Source organism: Podarcis erhardii (genome assembly GCF_964252035.2).
Source record: "Podarcis erhardii genome assembly, chromosome: 3".
Classification (NCBI taxonomy): domain Eukaryota; kingdom Metazoa; phylum Chordata; class Lepidosauria; order Squamata; family Lacertidae; genus Podarcis; species Podarcis erhardii.
Genome location: NC_138507.1, coordinates 18,748,653 through 18,766,656, shown reverse-complemented (window position 1 = coordinate 18,766,656; position 18,004 = coordinate 18,748,653). Strand labels below are relative to the sequence as shown.

Below are 18,004 nucleotides of genomic sequence, written 5' to 3'. Positions count from 1 at the left end.
CCATGATGAACACGGTCTCTCAAACTAGCTGATTATATAAACTCACTCTTTTTTTTTGTTCCTTATTTTGTTTTTGTGTCACTTAAACAATTTATTTTGGGTGCCTCAAAATCTGGAAGTGGCCTCGACTTCTGAGGAAGTCTTGTCTGTAGTTGCCGTTTGAGTGTAAATTTGGTGACCCTTGCTGTACAATGTGTCATATAGTCCCAACAGCCCTTCTTTGATGAGAATCAACAATGTCTTTCTTAAGACCAAAGTATGCCAATTGGCTTAAAAACACTCCACGGTATAAAGGAGCACTTTCAAGTGGAATCTTCTTTTGGTGGAAATGTCCTGTTTTGCTTTGCAAAAGTCTTTGTTCTCTTTTCCAAGTTTTCATTTTCTCTCCTAGGGTGATGACTGTGAAATCTTCTAGGAAATGGAGTAGGTCAGGCATTTATAGATTCTTAAATATAAACTGCTTGATTCTGTGCTGCTTAAACTTAACTAAAATGCTTTTCCAGGTGTTCCGAGCCTTCATATGCGTTACAATTTCCAAAGCTTTCCCTCCAACAGATGTGAAATGCAATGATCTCCAGTTTCCTGGTCTTTAATCTCTTGACCTTTTTAAAACTAATGGAGTTGTATTTGCCACTTTCTAATCCTCAGGAATTATGCCTCCCTGGGCACATTTTAAACTTGTCATTTTCATTTCGTACCCTTTAATAAATTCCACAACATCACATTATCTTGCACCTCAACTATGTTACTTGATCCTTGAAGCAACATGTATCTTTCCCACTTTCTGCTGTTTGCCCTGAAAAATAGAACCATTTCCTGGGGTTCCAGGTCTCACAAATATCACAAGCATGAATCTAGAACCCTACAGGAAGGGGAACGCATCTGATGTGGGAATTTTTGAAGGAGCAGGCAAGGAAAGGGTTAAGAATCCTCACACGGCTTCTGTACTGTTGGTTTTGTCCTAAGGACCATAAATGCACCAGCTTGATATATAAGCCAGGCATGATGGGAGTCCCTGAGGCGACACAAATTGAAACGACCAGAGAAGATAATGCTTCTTCAATTATTTTGGACTCTTTCCAATGCTTATCTCTGCTCTGTGCAAACAAAACAAAGAGAGAGTGTGTCTGTCTACATAGGATAGTGGTTAGAGTGACTAGGACTGGGGAGACAGAGATTCAAATCTGCACTCAGCCCATGATGCTTACCAGGCAACCCTGGGTCGGTCAGTATCTCTCCACTTAACCTAATCACAGGGTTGTTTTGAGGATCAGATGCAAAGTGGGGAAAACCATGTCTACTGCCATTAACTCCTTGGACGTAAGCTAACAAAGGACTCATTCTGCAGTTGGGTTGATAAACAAGCTTACCAGCCAATCAAACAATGACTTAAATCAGGGATCGGCAACCTAAGGCCCATGGGCCACAAGCAGCCCACGGGGGTCATTTATCCGGCCCACGAGCCGCCCCAGAACTGAGCCGCCCGCTCAGCGAGTCCTCGCATGCTGCACTAAACCGGCACAGCGTGGCACAGGGACTTGCTTTCATGGTGCCGGAAATCGCATCTGTGCAGACGCCAGAAATGGTGGGCGCACACCCGTGATCCAGCCCATGAAGGGATCTCCACTGGAGTGAACCAGCCCAGGAAAGGTAAACCTTGCCGATCCCTGACTTAAATAATCTTGCCCTCCTATCCTCCCAACCATTGCCTGCTCTCTAATTTGCTCCCACTGTTTTCACTTCCTGCTCCACCAGCTCAATAAATTTACCCCAGTGCCCCGCAGTCAGGTGGCTAGATTGGAAATAGCATTCTAGGCACCCACTGGTAGGCATCTTCCCACAGCCAGAAGAGGAGTGGGCAGGAATATCTAGGCAGAGAATGAGTGGGCAGGGTCAAGGTTGATGGGCTCTTATGCAAGTAATAGAATAATGGACTTGTACAGTTGGAAGAGGGATGTGGGTGGCACTGTGGGTTAAACCACAGAGCCTAGGATTTGCCGATCAAAAGGTCAGGGGTTCAAATCCTCGCAACGGGGTGAGCTCCCATTGCTCAGTCCCTGCTCCTGCCAACCTAGCAGTTCGAAAGCACGTCAAAGTGCAAGTAGATAAATAGGTACCGCTCCGGCGAGAAGGTAAATGGTGTTTCTGTGCGCTGCTCTGGTTTTGCCAGAAGCGGCTTAGTCATGCTGGCCACATGACCCAGAAGCTGTATGCCGGCTCCCTCGGCCAATAAAGCGAGATGAGTGCTGCAACCCCAGAGTCGGCTATGACTGGACCTAATGGTCAGCGGTCCCTTTACCTTTAACTTTACAGTTGGAAGGGACCCTGAGGTCATATCGCCCAACCCCCTGTCATGCAGGAATTTCAGCTAAAGCATCCATGACAGATGGCCATCCAACTTCTGCTTAAAAACCTCCAAGGAAGGAGAGTTCTGTTCTGCAGATGGGCTTGGAACTCTTAGAACATATGGTGGCCTTGTTGTTTGTTTTTTTATTTCATCTGTCTTCACCCTTGGGGAAGGAGCTCATTGTTACCAAGTTTTGATTCAGCACTGTATTTGTTTTTGTCATATATTACAAAAGTGCCCCCAGATTGGACCGCCGTGGAATGCTTTCTTAATGGGATAACGTATCTCAAATAATGAGTCAACAAAGCTTTGGTGGTTCTAGGCTGAGGACCTGCTTACATTATTAGCTCATGTATAATCAGTGGCTGTGCCACCCAATGTGAAAGGAATTGTAAACACAGATGGTCAGAAATAAATGGCACCCCAGAAGTTGTTGGACTACAACTCTCAGCTTCCCTGATTTATTGGTCATCTAGCTGGGGCTGATGGGAGTTGGAGTCCAACAAAATCAGCTAGCAGAAGACTAGTTTTTATCCCTTTGCTACCTACCACAAAGAAACACGTGACACTGTAGAACAGTGGTTCGCGGACTTCCGGAGGCGGTGCAAAACGGCAATGGCGGTCCTCTTTACTCTGTGAAGAGGGGCTCCGCGAAAAAGGGTCGTCCGCTGCGGCAAAGCGGAGACCCGTCAAGAAAAACCACAGGCAGAGCGAGCCTGTGGCCGTGGGACTCGGCGGGCGCCAAAAGCCCCCCCAGAAACGAAGAAGGAACCTCGTAAGGGGCTCCAGAACGTGAAAGGGGGAGCGGCGCTGTGAGTTCATCGCTCTTTTCGTGGATGCAAAGCCGCGCTGCTGCTGCCGATGAGCGCTGACCTTTCTTCTTGAAAACATCGAATTTGACAGTTACATACCCGTGAGTAAGGGGTACTAAATTTTGGACTAATTTTATGGATTTTGACTGAAAACGGAAGGCGAGTAACAGGAAGTCCGTCTTCCGATCCTGCTAACTAGATCAAAGCAAGGGCTGAAGTGCGCTGTAGCGCCCAAAAAGGATCGTAAAAGCAGAACAAAGGTGCATTGATAGACTTTGTTTCTAGAAGTTAAAAGGGAAACTTTTGTGAAACCTGTGGATTCAATTTTTGGAACTTTCTTCCTATTTTTGAGCTATACGGAGTTAAAAGGGACAACCTAGTCGTCGGGCTGCCAGAGTGTAATAGAGAACTGTCAAACTGCCGATACTGTTGCTGAAGTTCAGAACAATTGGACATTATTTGCCTGCAAGAAACACATGTGACAAGGCTCCACAGAAAAGTGTTAATCAATAAAAGATTAGGCCAAGAATTTATTTCTTCGGATAAAGTCAAGAAAAGAGGAGTGGTGATTTATGCAAAGGAGAGCCTGTCACCGAAATTTCTATTTAAAGATGAACATGGCAGAATTTTGGCGATTGAAATTCAGACGCAAGGAGAAAAAATTTTGATATTAGGAATATATGCTCCAAATGAAGGAAAATCGGAATTCTTTAGGAAGCTGCATGATATTATGCTGGACTACTTAGACTATAACAACATCATTATGTTGGGCGATATGAATGGGGTTGTATCTGTAAACATGGATAAGTCGCAAAGTGCTAACATAACGAAAGATGGCAGACTACCTAAAACTTTTTTTGAAATGACTGACAATATGGACTTAATTGACATATGGAGGGTTAAGAACCCCTTAGGAAAAGAAGGAACTTTCTTTTCTGAAGCTCATCTGACATGGACACGAATCGACCAAATATGGACAACTAGAGGACTGGCACCTAAGACTAGAAAAGTGGAAATCTGCCCAAAAACCTGCTCCGACCATAATGCATTGAAAGTGGAATTGAGACTAAACATAACCGGATCCTTTAGATGGAAAATGAATGACACCTTATTAAGGGATCAGGAGATTGTTAAGAAGGCCCAAAAAACTTTAAAGGACTATTTTGAAATAAACTTAAACACCACTGTGGAAAAAAGAACAATCTGGGACGCAAGTAAAGCAGTTATGAGAGGGTTTCTAATACAACAAAATACGATTAAGAAAAAGCTCTGGAATGAAAAGAAGGAGAAGATATTGGAGAAAATAAGAGAAGGAGAGAAAAAATTAAGATCTAGGCCTAAGTCGGTGGAAGTGCTCAGAGAAGTGAAATTTTTCCAGGCACAATATTTGAAATTGATAAATCAGGAGGTGGAATGGAAAATTAAACAGATGAAACAAAGATCCTTTGAATCAGCAAACAAGTGTGGGAAACTGCTAGCATGGCAGTTGAAAAAGAGACAAAAACTTAACACAGTTACAAATCTAGAGATTGAAGGGAGAATGGTTCAGAAACCCGAGGAAATTAGAAAGTGTTTCCAGAGATATTTTAAAGAACTCTATTCACAAGGGCCACAGAAAGACTTTGAGATGGATCAATTCCTTAAAACTAATGGATTACAAAAAATAACTCAGGAAATGAGAACCATCCTGAATAGTAATATCACCCAGCAAGAAATTGAAAGTGCCATCCAGAACCTTCAATTAGGCAAATCTCCAGGTCCTGATGGACTTACCTCCAAATACTATAAGGTTTTGAAGGATTATTTGATACAACCTCTGATGGAGGTCTGCAATCAGATTATGGAGGGGAGGAAGGCACCGGAGACGTGGAAAGAAGCCTTCATCACATTGATACCTAAACAAGAAACTGAAAAGACCCAGCTTAAGAACTACCGCCCCATCTCACTCCTAAACGTGGATTACAAAATTTTTGCGGATATTTTGGCAAGTAGGTTTAAAAAGGTGCTTAATGAAGTGATCCATAAGGACCAGGCCGGCTTTCTCCCCGGTAGGCATTTGTTTGATAATACAAGAAATATTATTGACATTTTGGAACTCCTACAAACAAATCTTAATACTAGAGCGGTTTTAATCTTCATTGATGCGGAGAAAGCCTTCGACAACATTTCTTGGATGTTCATGAAGAAAAATTTGGAAGGGATGGGAGTGGGGCGGGGGTTTGAAAATGGAATAGAAGCAATTTATTCAGAGCAAAAAGCTAAATTGATTGTTAACAATGTGGTGACAGAGGAGTTCAAAATAGAAAAAGGGACACGACAGGGGTGCCCCCTATCCCCCCTATTGTTTATTTCAGTCCTGGAGGTGCTACTGAACATGATTAGAAAGGACCGGTCTGTACAAGGAATTGAGGTCGGAGTGAAACAATATACAGTGGTGTCTCGCAAGACGAAATTAATTCGTTCCGCAAGTCTCTTCGTCTTGCGAGTTTTTCGTCTTGCGATGCACGGTTTTCCATAGGAATGCATTGAAAATCAATTAATGCGTTCCTATGGAAACCGCCTTCCCCCGACCTCTTCTGGCGGGCGGCATTTTAAAATTGCCCAGGACAGCGGAGGACTTCTCCGCTGTCCAGGCGATTTAAAAGCCCCTGGGAAGGCAAGCAGGGGGGGACAAAGACTTTTGCCCCCCGCCTGCCTTCAGAAGAGGTCCAGGACAGGCTTCACGGACCTCTCCGCAAGCAGCGGGAGCGCTCCTTGCGGAGAGTTGCCAGCGCGCCCAGGCTTCGCGGCCCCGCCGCCCGGCTTCGGGACATCGTTCCGATGCCAGGCGGCGGGGGGAGGCTTTCTCGCCCCGCCGCCCGGCATCGGGACGATGCCCCGAAGCCGGGCAGCGGGGGGAGGCGTTCCTGCCCCGAAGCCGGGCGGCAGGGGGAGGCTTTCCCGCCCCGAAGCCGGGCGGCGGGGGGAGGCTTTCCCGCCCCAAAGCCGGGCGGCGGGGGGAGGCTTTCCCGCCCCAAAGCCGGGCGGCGGGGGGAGACTTTCCCGCCCCGCCGCCCGGCATCGGGGCATCGTTCCGATGCCGGGTGGCGGGGGGAGACTTTCCCGCCCCGCCGCCCGGCTTCGGGACATCGTTCCGATGCCGGGCGGCGGGGGGAGGCGTTCCCGCCCCGCCGCTCGGCTTCGGGACATCCTTCCGATGCCGGGCGGCGGGGGGAGGCGTTCCCGCCTCACCGCCCGGCATCGGGGCATCCTTCCGAAGCCCGGCGGCGGGAGGAGGTGTCCCCGCCCCGCCGCCAGGCTTCGGAGGAGGTCCGAGGACAGCGGGGAAGACGAGCTGCGCTTCCCCACTGTCCCGGAGATTTCCCTATGGGCTGTCGTCTTGCGAAGCAAGTCCATAGGGAAATTCGTCTTGCGAAGCGCCTCCAAAACGGAAAACCCTTTCGTCTAGCGGGTTTTCCGTCTTGCGAGGCGTTCGTCTTGCGGGGCACCACTGTAAACTGAAAGCTTTTGCAGACGACTTAGTATTAACATTACAGGAGCCAGTCTCTAGTACTAAAAGAGTGTTAGAATTAATTTCTGACTTTGGTCGGGTGGCGGGTTTTAAGTTGAACAAGCAAAAAACTAAGGTTCTAGCAAAAAATTTGACAACTACAGAAACAGATGAGTTCCTGAAAGAAACGGAATTAAATGTGGTTAAAAAAGTAAAATACCTAGGGGTGTATCTGACCTCCAAAAATTTGAATTTGTTTAAAGATAATTATGAGAAATGCTGGTCAGAAATTAAAAGAGATTTGGAAATATGGTCAAGATTGAAACTTTCCTTGTTGGGCTGAATAGCAGCTATAAAGATGAATGTATTGCCGAAAATGTTATTTCTGTTCCAGGCCCTACAGATCGTGGACAAAGTGGAATGTTTTGGAAAGTGGCAGAAGGATATTTCCAAGTTTGTTTGGCAGGGCAAAAAGCCCCGAATAAAGTTTAAAATACTAACTGATGCGAAAGAAAGAGGGGGATTTGCCCTGCCAGACTTGAGGTTATATTATGAATCTGCAGCCTTCTGCTGGTTGAAAGATTGGATTTTATTGGAAAACACTGATGTCCTAGATCTGGAGGGGTTTGATAATGCTTTTGGGTGGCATGCATATTTGTGGTATGACAAGGTTAAAGTTCATAAATTGTTTAAAAACCATATTGTCAGAAGAGCAATTTTGATGGTCTGGACAAAATATAAGGACTTATTGGAGAGTAAGACTCCGAGGTGGCTCTCACCGGTGGAGGCCAAGGCACGTAAGAGACTTAACATGGAAGCCTACTGGCCTAAATATTGGGAAATAATTGAAAAAATTGGAGACAATTGGAGGTTGCTGAGCTTGGAAAAATTGAAAAACAAGGTGCGAGATTGGTTGCATTATGCTCAAATCCAGGAGGTTTTTAAAGTGGATAAAAAGGTTGGATTCCAGGTGGAAAAATCGAAATTAGAGACAGAATTGTTAGAGCCAAAAAATAAACTACTTTCGAGAATGTATAACTTGCTGCTTAAATGGAATACACAGGACGAGACAGTCAAATCCGCCATGATAAAATGGGCACAGGACTTGGGGCACAACATTATGTTTGAAGACTGGGAAAGGTTATGGAACACCGGAATGAAATTTACGGCATGTAGTGCCTTGAAGGAAAATATTATGAAAATGATATACCGGTGGTACATGACCCCAGTCAAACTTGCTAAGATATATCACCTGTCTGACAATAAATGTTGGAAATGTAAAGAGGCGGAAGGGACATTCTTCCATCTCTGGTGGACTTGCCCGAAAGTGAAGGCCTTTTGGGAGATGATTCATAATGAACTAAAAAAGGTACTTAGATTTACCTTACCTAAGAAACCGGAGGCCTTTCTTCTGGGCATTGTGGACCAGAGAGTACTTAAGAAAGATAGAATTTTTTTTTATGTATGCTACCACAGCAGCAAGGGTCCTGATTGCTAAGCATTGGAAGACACAAGATTTACCCACGCTGGAGGAATGGCAGACGCAGTTGATGGACTATATGGAACTGGCCGAAATGACTGGCAGAATCCGAGACTTGGGAGAAGAAACAATCGAGGAGGACTGGGAAAAATTTAAAGACTATTTGAAAAAACATTACAAGTTGTATGAATGTTAAAAAATGCACTTTTTAGAAATTCTAGCTTCAGCATTTGTAAATTAATGAAATGGAAATTAAGGTACAAGAAGTCAGAGGTGGAATAATGAAATAACTTTATTATGTTTAAGCTAAAACGTATAAGATTTGGGTTACAACAGTTTTGAAATTAGGCAACATGATAAAATGAAAGATACAATAAGCTTTGAAATAAGTTAACAAATTGCTGATGTTTTGTATTACAGAGAATGCAGGGTTTGGAGGATGTGGGGAAGTCCAATAGATGTGCTGGAAAAAAGGATTATGGAAATTTGTAATTTCTCTACTTTATTTTCTATTTTTGTCTTTATCTCTTTTTTCTGTATTTCATAAACTTAATAAAAATATTATTAAAAAAAAAATAGAACAGTGGTTCGCAACCTGTGGGTCCCCAAATGTTGTTGGACTACAACTCCCATCATCCCTGGGCTCTGGCCTTGCTAGCTAGGGGTGATGGGAGTTGTAGTTCAACAACATCTGGGGACCCACAGGTTGAGAAAGGCTGCTGTAGAAGAAGTGGACAGAAAGGACATTGGGATCTACTAGTTGATCTCTGGTTGAGTTGCAGTGGACCCACATGTATTTCCAACTAGCAAAAATGAAAAGGTTTTTCCCCAACCTAAATTGAGGTATTGAGGTATTATTACTATTATCTGCAACATTTACATTTGTATACCTTCCTTTATCTGAAGATCACAGGACAATTCAAAACATAAAAACACAAAATGAGAGCACATTTGTAGTAGTAGCCAAGTCACCAAGGTAGCATATGAATTGGACAGTGGGCTCGCTAAATTATATAATGACAACTTCAGGAGGCCTAGACTCTGAGGAGAATATTTACTCTTTCCCTTGTACTGTTGTCCCTGAATAAGGGAGGGTAGAGCAAACCTGAAAGAACTGGAGGCTGTGTTTAGACTGCCTGTCGGATTTACATCATGATCTGAGGGCTTCAGATATCAAAGTGATGTGTTTGGTACAACTCACTAGGACAGTGTGAGATTTGTAATGTGGCCCATAACAAAAGACAACAAATTCTTTAACTACATAATCCATACCCTGGAAAATCAGTCCAGTGGCAACAATTAACGCAACACAGTAAGCAGAGGGCTTCATGTGGTTCTTGTGGTTGGGGTAATTGATGAAGCAGGTGTGTTTTCAAAAGTCCTCTGAGGGGAAAGGGTAGGGTTTTAGAGGATTGACAAGGACATCCTTAGAAGCTGTTGTACACTCTTAGATGTCAATGTTAGGAAGCCGTTCGAGTGCAGTGATGAAAAAGAGTGTGCACCCATCACAGGAAACCGAAATGCAACATGAGCAGAAAAAGAACTCTAGTAATCGGGGCCAGTGGTCAAGAAGGTAGTTTCTTCACATGCCAAAAACTCAGGATGAGCCCTAAGCCAAGCTTGTACTCAGGTAAGGATGGGTGAATCGGTCAAGGTTGATTTCTCTTGACGTCTCTTTTCCCACTCTTCAGTTCTCCACATCATTTTGTGATAGAATTTTAAATCCTCGTGACAAAATTCAGATACATGCTGGTTTTGAAGGGTGGTTTTTTTTTCATTTGTGTATTGTTTCAGGAAGTCCATTTACCTTAAATGGTGGGTTTTGCAGGCAGTCCACAGGCTCTGCAGTGATCCAGTGAAGGGGTTAGGGTTTGGCTGACTGACTGCCGGTGATAGGCTAGACCAGCAGGCTTTGGGGCAGGCCTCTTTCTGGGGCCTGGTAGGATAGCTTCACCCTTAAATATGAACAGAATCAAGTTTCTCTCTCAACTGCATTAGGTAAAAGGTAAAGGACCCCTGGACGGTTAAGTCCAGTCAAAGGTGACTATGGGGTTATGGTGCTCATCTCACTTTCAGGCCAAGGGAGCCAGTGTTTGTCCACAGACAGCTTTCCGGGTCATGTGGTCAGCATGACTAAACCACTTCTGACACAATGGAACATTGTGACAGAAACCAGAGCACAGAGAAATGCCATTTACCTTTCCGCTGCAGCGATACCTATTTATCTATTTGCACTGGTGTGCTTTCAAACTGCTAGGTTAGCAGGAGCTGGAACAGAGCAATGGGAGCTCATCCTGTTGTGGGGATTTGAACCGCCAACCTTCTGATCGGCAAGACCAAGAGGCTCAGTGGTTTAGACCACAGCGCCACCAGCATCTCATCTGCATACTCAGCCCATGGCAATGTGCAAAGGTACAGATGAGAGATGTTGGGTGGGCGAAAGAACCATCAGTCCCATGTCCTTGCCATTCCCTTCATCATGGCGGCTGCAGGCACAGCAGCAGGTGGGATCTAAACAGCTTCTGTTGTTGGGGTTGGAGTAACCTTGGAGGTCAGCCTGAGATTCCCCATCACTGCCTCTTCCTTGCCCAGGCTTAAACTAGCATTTATCCAGAGTGTCTATATTCCATGTCTCGTCTGTCACTTCTGTTACACATATTAACTGCATCTGGTTTTCTAACTTTTTTTTTTTACATAAAGTATATCCTCAAAAAAGGCAACCCTTAAATGCCCTTGAACCATGGTAGTCACATGTTCCTTTCCTCTCTCCCTGCTTTTTGCAGCAACAGCTCACCACAAGTAGGAAATGAGAAATGTTGGGATATGGCAGGCCGTATTGACTTGACACAAAGTTATTTAGCTCAGGTGTTCCAGGAGTAGCGACACCCTTGGGAAATCCAGTGGTCAAGACTCTCCAGTTCTTACTCCCCTCCCTCCTTTTCCATGTGTTCAGCTAATCTCTTAACTTTACAGGTTCAGGGACAAGAGTCACGACCATACATAAGTCTCTTGCCAAAGAGTGAAATGGAACACATAGATGAAGCCTATTTGCTTGCTTGCTTGCTTGCTTGCTTTATAACAGTGTAAGTTAAAACAGTGACAATTTTGAAAACAGTTGGGTTGCAACAATAAGTAGCCACAAGCATTTAAAAGAGTGTGGCAGTGGGGAAATGCAAACTAGTGTCACAAATAATTTAACCATAGCAATTAAAGCCTCTAACTGCCCAAAAGTACTTATAAAGCAGAAGTTTTGACCATATTATGGAATGCCATTAGAGAGGGGGTGAGTTAAACCTCCCTCCATATTGAGGACTGAAGCCTGTAGACAGTTACCTTTTAATAATGGAATTCACAGTAAGTTGGTTCGGGATACAATAATACTCATGGGAGAACACAGCACAATACAGTGGTAACTTGGTTCTCGAACTTAATCCGTTCTGTGAGTCCATTCAACTCCCGAAACCTCTTGAAAACCAAGGTGTGGCTTCCGATTGGCTGCAGGAGCTTCCTGCACTCAAGCGGAAGCCACGCCGGATGTTCAGCTTCCAAAAAATGTTCGCAAACCAGAACAGTCACTTCTGGGTTTGTGGTGTTCAGGAGCCGATTTGTTCGACAACTAAGCCGTTCGAGAACCAAGGTACCACTGTATATTCTCTATGTGCTGTATGTGTGTGTGTTTGAGTCATAGTCCAATAGTGTCCCTACAGCAGCCTGGGGCCCTCCAAAAATTTTCTACCAGCCCATCCGATCTGACCAATGGTCACCTAATGCGTACTAGTCTCACCCCAACCCTAGGTCTATGTATGTGGGCATTCCTGCTTTAAGCAGCCTACCCATCCACCTGTACCAGAGTTTCAACATATATTAGACTACTGAGTACGCACAAGCCAGAATCTTGCAAAACACGAGCTGCTATCCTGGACTTTCTTGACCTCCCCATTAAGCAAAGCTGTGATACTAATTTCTTGGCACAATCACGAGTTTTCCCCGGATGTCTCAGAGGATTCCCATCCATTGAAAGAAAGCACTCCATAATAGATGCAGAACATGCAATTTCTGGAAATATTTATCATTACTTTGTGTCAACAAAATGCCTTTTCTTTTTCTTTTCTTTTTCTTCTTTTGAGCTCCGCATATTTTCACTCTGAGAAAACAGATTTGTTTTGCAGCTCTCCAAAGGCCCCAAGCTCCAGAGCGAAGAAGAAGCGCTATCTTTCCGTGGTCAGCCTTCCTTTCGGCATCTGGTCACAATCCTACTGGGAGAAATGTAAGTAACAGCTTACCACGTGGATCGCCGAATGTGCTGAATTGCAAGAAAGGATATTAAATGAAAATATCCATAGCACCTGCAGCTTGTCCCGGATTATTCCCCCAGAGTAGTGTGGGTGGGTTGACTTCAAACCCCCCAGCGACGTGCAAACTGCAACTGCAGCTGCTTGTTGTAGTAGCAGCTTGCAGTGTTAGCAAATGGCTTGCAGATCCCAGCCCTTGTAATGAATCAACACTGATGGAGGCTGCCAATAGGCTGGGAGGGGGGGTGAGAGTGGGGAGTAGCAGGCCTAGTGTAATTATCCTCCTTATCAATGTTAGACGTCTCCCCATCCTTTGGGTTTGGGATGATGAACTGCCTGCTCCACAAAATAGGGCAGTCAAAGAACTCAGCTTTGCACATCCAGTCCTAAGCAGCTTTGCACATCCCAGTCCTAAGACCTCTCTCAGTGTCCCTTGAAAATGCCTTTCACATGGTTGAATAGAGGCTGTGTGTGCAGATGGATGTGTGAAGAAACCTCTTGTTTTTGCATGTAGCCTACTGTAAGAGTCATCTCCATTGCTCTGTACACTTTTGCCTCTGGTCCTTCCCACCAGTGGCACATCCATTTCCATTTCCTAAGTAGATTATCCATGAATGAATTTAGCCCTCTGGCTTAGAATTGTCTCCCTCTGACCTTTGCACTGCTAGCCTGCAAAGGGCTTTTGAACCAGCAACAGATACACCTAGCTAGGTCCAACTGCAAAACAGGAGGTTTTTCTGCCAGTATAGGAGTAGGTCAGCAATTCAAAAAACACCCGTGTCAGTGAAGTTAACTCTTTAGTCAAAGAAACCAAAACAGCACAGGCCTACTGATCACAACAACTCTTCCCAGAAGGCCTTGCCCCAATGAAGCAGCTGCGAGGACCGAAGGTCCCTGCCTTCCCATGCTCTCAAAGGATCCTTCCCTAGCAGCCCAAGACTCCATTGTCTTGCCTCTTGTTGCTCCACCCTCTTTATTCCTTTGTGTTTTCTGGGAGGTGAGTTGGTTGCAGCAGGAGGGGGAGACTCCCTGGATTCTTCCACAGCCTGTCTCATCTCTGTCTCCTGGTCCCCCTCTTCTCCTGCCTCTGAGTCTGGCCTGCTCTCTGCCACAGACTCTTCCTGCTCAATGAACCCAGTTGCCTCTTCAGTTTCTGACACCTCCTCCCCACCAGCCTGCTCCCTTTTCTCCCTCTGCCCATGCTGATGGGCTTTGAGGAGCAGAAAACATAGTGTTATAAACATGCACCTCTTCAAGTTTGTATACTTGCAATATTTCCTGTTGACCAAGTCAGTAGAAATTTTTTGTGCCTAATTTACCAACCATTGTAGTCTTCTTCTTACATCGCAAGAGCTGACAAAGAAAGGCAGGGAGCCATTTTTTCAAGCCCTCAGATTTGCTCAGAAAAATATTCTGTGTTTTCCCCCAGAAGATTTCAGATCATCTCCCAACTGACCTGAGTAGATTTCAGAAGTCGATCTCTAGTGAAATGTAAGAATGAGTGTGGCCAACAATCTTTGTGAAATAGCACATTGTGGAAGGTCTTTGAGGATCAGAAAACTTTTGACATCACAGCAGGGGACCTACAAGAAGGGTCAGTAATTTTTAGTAGTAGTAGTAGTAGTAATAATAATAATAATAATAATATTTAAAAAGACAAATTTTGGGCAGCTTGGGGCCATGAAAACATACTTTTGGCATTGCAGTGGAATACCTATAGTAGCAGTCAGTAAAACAAAACATTAAATAGTAAATTTAATTTTAAAACATTTTTACTTGATAGAAATTTTTGGATGGTTCTAGTGGAGGTGCAAAAAACCTTTGGCATCATAGTATCACAGCTGGAGAACCATAGGAAGAATGTTGTTTTTTAAAAACAAAGCAAAGCAAAGCAAAGCAAAAACCCATGGTTTTTAAGACAATTTTTGGAGGGTCTTGAGGACTACCAAAACCTCCCTTGGGAGCCAGCTGTGGCCTAGAAGGCTTTGACCTAGACTTGGAACAAAGTGTCTGATCCAGCCCGTTGGATTCACTCAAGCCACACCACTAACGTGCCATTTTGTTTGTGAAGCTTACCCCAGCAGTGGCTTTTAAATCCAAATACGTTAGACTAACACATTGTGAGCTCCAGGCCACTCGCTACTGGTTTTCTTGTGCAAGTGAACATCATGTGTTTGTAAGAAGCGAGGTGCATGGTGAAGCATTACTGACAGTACAGATGCGCAGATCCGTGTTGATGTGGCCAAAGGGCTGAGACTGCTTTTTACTAGCCAAAAGTCAGGCAATTGTGTGCATTTTGCTGACTGCACACACACACATGCACACACACAGAGAGAGTATCTTATGAGCTCTGCACATATGTGAAACTTGGATGTATTTCAAATGGTATGTTAAAAAGGATCAAACCTGAGTTTCAGCCTCTGCAGAGGCCATGCTAAGACTGGTTACAAGCATTTTATTTGTTTGTTTGTTGGCCTTTTGGTGCTTTTGGCTTCTACCATTCCAGAACAGTTAGAGCAGGTGATATACACTCCACTATCTAGTCAGCCCCTAGAAGGCTTAAATGTTTGGACATATTGAATGCAGACGGGAAATCAAAGACAGATCAATGCCTGGCAACACTACAAGGGAAATATAACTGGCTTCCCTTTGGGTTTTGTGATGTCAAGACAATAACAAATGTGAATGTCAAGTGGTGTTTAATATATTTATATTTGCAGTAAGATAATATAAATAATATTTTTAGCTATGAAACGATGCCAACATCTTTCCTGGAATGTGTGTGGGATCTTACTGGGGCAGGGGAGGGGAGACCCCGCATACAAATATATGCCAATCTGCTAAAATCCCCAGAGGGAAAACTAAGTAGCACCATAGACAGAAGAGAACAAAAGCAACCTTAAATGTGTATTTCCTTAAAATGTTAGCTCTCCCCCAACCCTTTGTATGGGAATATGTATGGACAAATTGGGTTGGCAGATGTCTTGCAGTCTCATTAAGTTGCCAGATCCTTGCCCAGGAATTGCTATAAATCAAGAAAAGGCCAATGTGGTGTTGTGAAGTACAAGTCATATCATCCAAGACCATTGGCCATGCTTGCTGAGGCTGATGGGTTTGTTGTCCACAACATCAGAAGGACACCCTGTTGCTTATCGCTGCCATAGATTCTCTAAGCCAGGGGTAGTCTACCTTTTTATACCTACCGCCCACTAATGCATCTTTCTTGATGGTAAAATTTCCTTACCGCCCATCAGTGCTCGATGGAAGGAGGATTCAGCTTGTGCCATAGAACCTCCTACCGCCCACCTAGAATCCTGAAACACCCACTAGTGGGGGGTAGGAACCAGGTTGACAACCCCTGCTCTAAGCAGACTTTAAACTACTCCAATACACTGTTGTAGACGTTTATTTTGTATAATCCAAAAGTACTCTTGGAACCACACAAGTGAGGGACTTCGTGGCCAATAAGACTGTTCTGATGTTCATAAGCAGTTTGTCCCTTAAGAATATGTCTACAGTTGGTCACAAGTAGCTATCTGGTAGAGCTTATCTTCTGGGATATAGCCAGTGGTTTTTTTCTAGAAAAATAGCAGCAAGTAATCACCATGAAGTTGTTACAGTAAGGGCCACACTTTTTAACAATGACAAAAAGAGGTGGTGGTACTGCGTATACCCAGTGCTTTACATTGGTACCTCAGGTTCCATACGCTTCAGCTTACATACGCTTCAGGTTACAGACTCCGCTAACCCAGAAATAATGCTTCATGTTAAGAACTTTGCTTCAGGATGAGAACAGAAATCATGCTCCGGTGGTGTGGCGGCAGCAGGAGGCCCCATTAGCTAAAGTGGTGCTTCAGGTTAAGAACAGTTTCAGGTTAGGAACAGACCTCCGGAACAAATTAAGTACTTAACCTGAGGTACCACTGTATTTCTAAAAAAATGTTTAGAGGTACTCTCATTTTCCTACTCATATTGAAATACTCCCCCTCAATGAGGGCAAACCTAGGTTCACAAAATGTTTAGGGGTATACGTACCCCTGCATACCCCATCCCCCCAGAAAAAAAGCACTGTGCGTACCCGGGGGGGGGGGAGAGCTGGATATAGCTATAAGGGCTAATTCACAAATTTTGCTCATCAATTCGTGATCACAGCAGCAAATTGTGACTTGCAGGTATGAATACACAATCAGAGATAGGATTGTCATATATCACTCTGCATCCTCTTAAACACAGTGCTTATCAGTGTCCACAGAAATGTCGGCAAGTCATCTAGTGCAGATCTACAGAGGGTGGTGAATACAGCATAATGATATCATGGACTGTCCCTTGAATCCGCTAGATGACATCGCAAGGGATAAGGGATCGTTGCCTTAGGAGAGCGAGAAAAATTCTCAGGGATGACCCACACCCCAGCCATCAGCTTTTTAATATTCTACCCTCGGGCAGGAGATATAGAAGTATAATCAGCCGTACCAACAGGCTAAAAAATAGCTGCTATCTGTGGGCTGTTAGGCTGTTGAACAGAAAATAACATAGCGCAACTGACTTGCGAGGTGGTGTGTTGTGCAATAAACACACAGTGTGCAATGAGATTGAGTGTTTCGGGGGGGGGGCTCATTTAATTTCATTGTACACAGGTTGTAAAGGTAAAGGGACCGCTGACTGTTAGGTTCAGTCATAGACTACTCTGGGGTTGCGGCACTCATCTCGCTTTATTGGCCGAGGGAGCCGGCGTAGAGCTTCCGGATCATGTGGCCAGCATGACTAAGCTGCTTCTGGTGAACCAGAGCAGTGCACGGAAACGCCGTTTACCTTCTCGCTGGAGCGGTACCTATATATCTACTTGCACTTTGACGTGCTTTCGAACTGCTAGGTTGGCAGGAGCAGGGACCGAACAACAGGAGCTCACCCCATTGTGGGGATTCGAACCACCAACCTTCTGATCGGCAAGCCCTAGACTCTGTGGTTTAGACCACAGCGCCACCCGCGTCCCTCTACACAGGTTGTACATTGACAATAAAGGTATTATTAACTTCATGATCTGGAGCATGATCTCTACCAAATGCTATCTGACTAAAGGAGAGGTGAGTGGCAATCCTGCAAGCTTCCTCCCCCTGTGATTGCCACTTCCATAATACTGTGTTTAGTTGGGCTATTCTTGGTTTTAGCAATATTTTCTTTATTAAACCAGAGAACACACTGCCGCAGTTTCTATGCATGGTTAAGCACGGTGGCTCCTGATCAAGCCGTAATTGACAGGACATGGAAGAACTTGTCTTCAGTTTGACAGGATCATAGCAAATTGCTAATGAAGTGCTTCAATCTGCTTCCTCCTTACAGCGCAATCCTTGAAAAGCAGTTTGAGTTCTGTCAGGAGGTGTTTCTTTTATGAGGGCAGTTAAAGGGACACCTGCTTAGACTGATATACCTAATGCTGTGTCAACATTTCCATTGATTTGGTTTATAACCCAGCTGTGAAAACTCATTTTAGCCCAAGACTTGGTATAGAATATCTAAAATCCATGAGGGAGGGGGAAAGTCCATCATTACCCCACATTGAAAGGTATATACTAGAGCAGTGTT

The 18,004-nt window shown here is 44.5% G+C and overlaps 1 long non-coding RNA gene across 1 annotated transcript in view; it reads left to right on the top strand.

Annotated features, from left to right (window-relative positions):
• Positions 1-391: 391 nt before the first annotated feature.
• LOC309339441 overlaps positions 392-18,004 on the top strand; it is a 71,962-nt gene continuing 54,349 nt past the window's right edge. Inside the window, exons 1-4 of the long non-coding RNA XR_014155354.1 lie at positions 392-427; positions 11,103-11,212; positions 12,299-12,396; positions 13,851-14,015. This is a non-coding gene — a long non-coding RNA (uncharacterized lncRNA). The remainder of the gene's footprint in view (positions 428-11,102; positions 11,213-12,298; positions 12,397-13,850; positions 14,016-18,004) is intronic.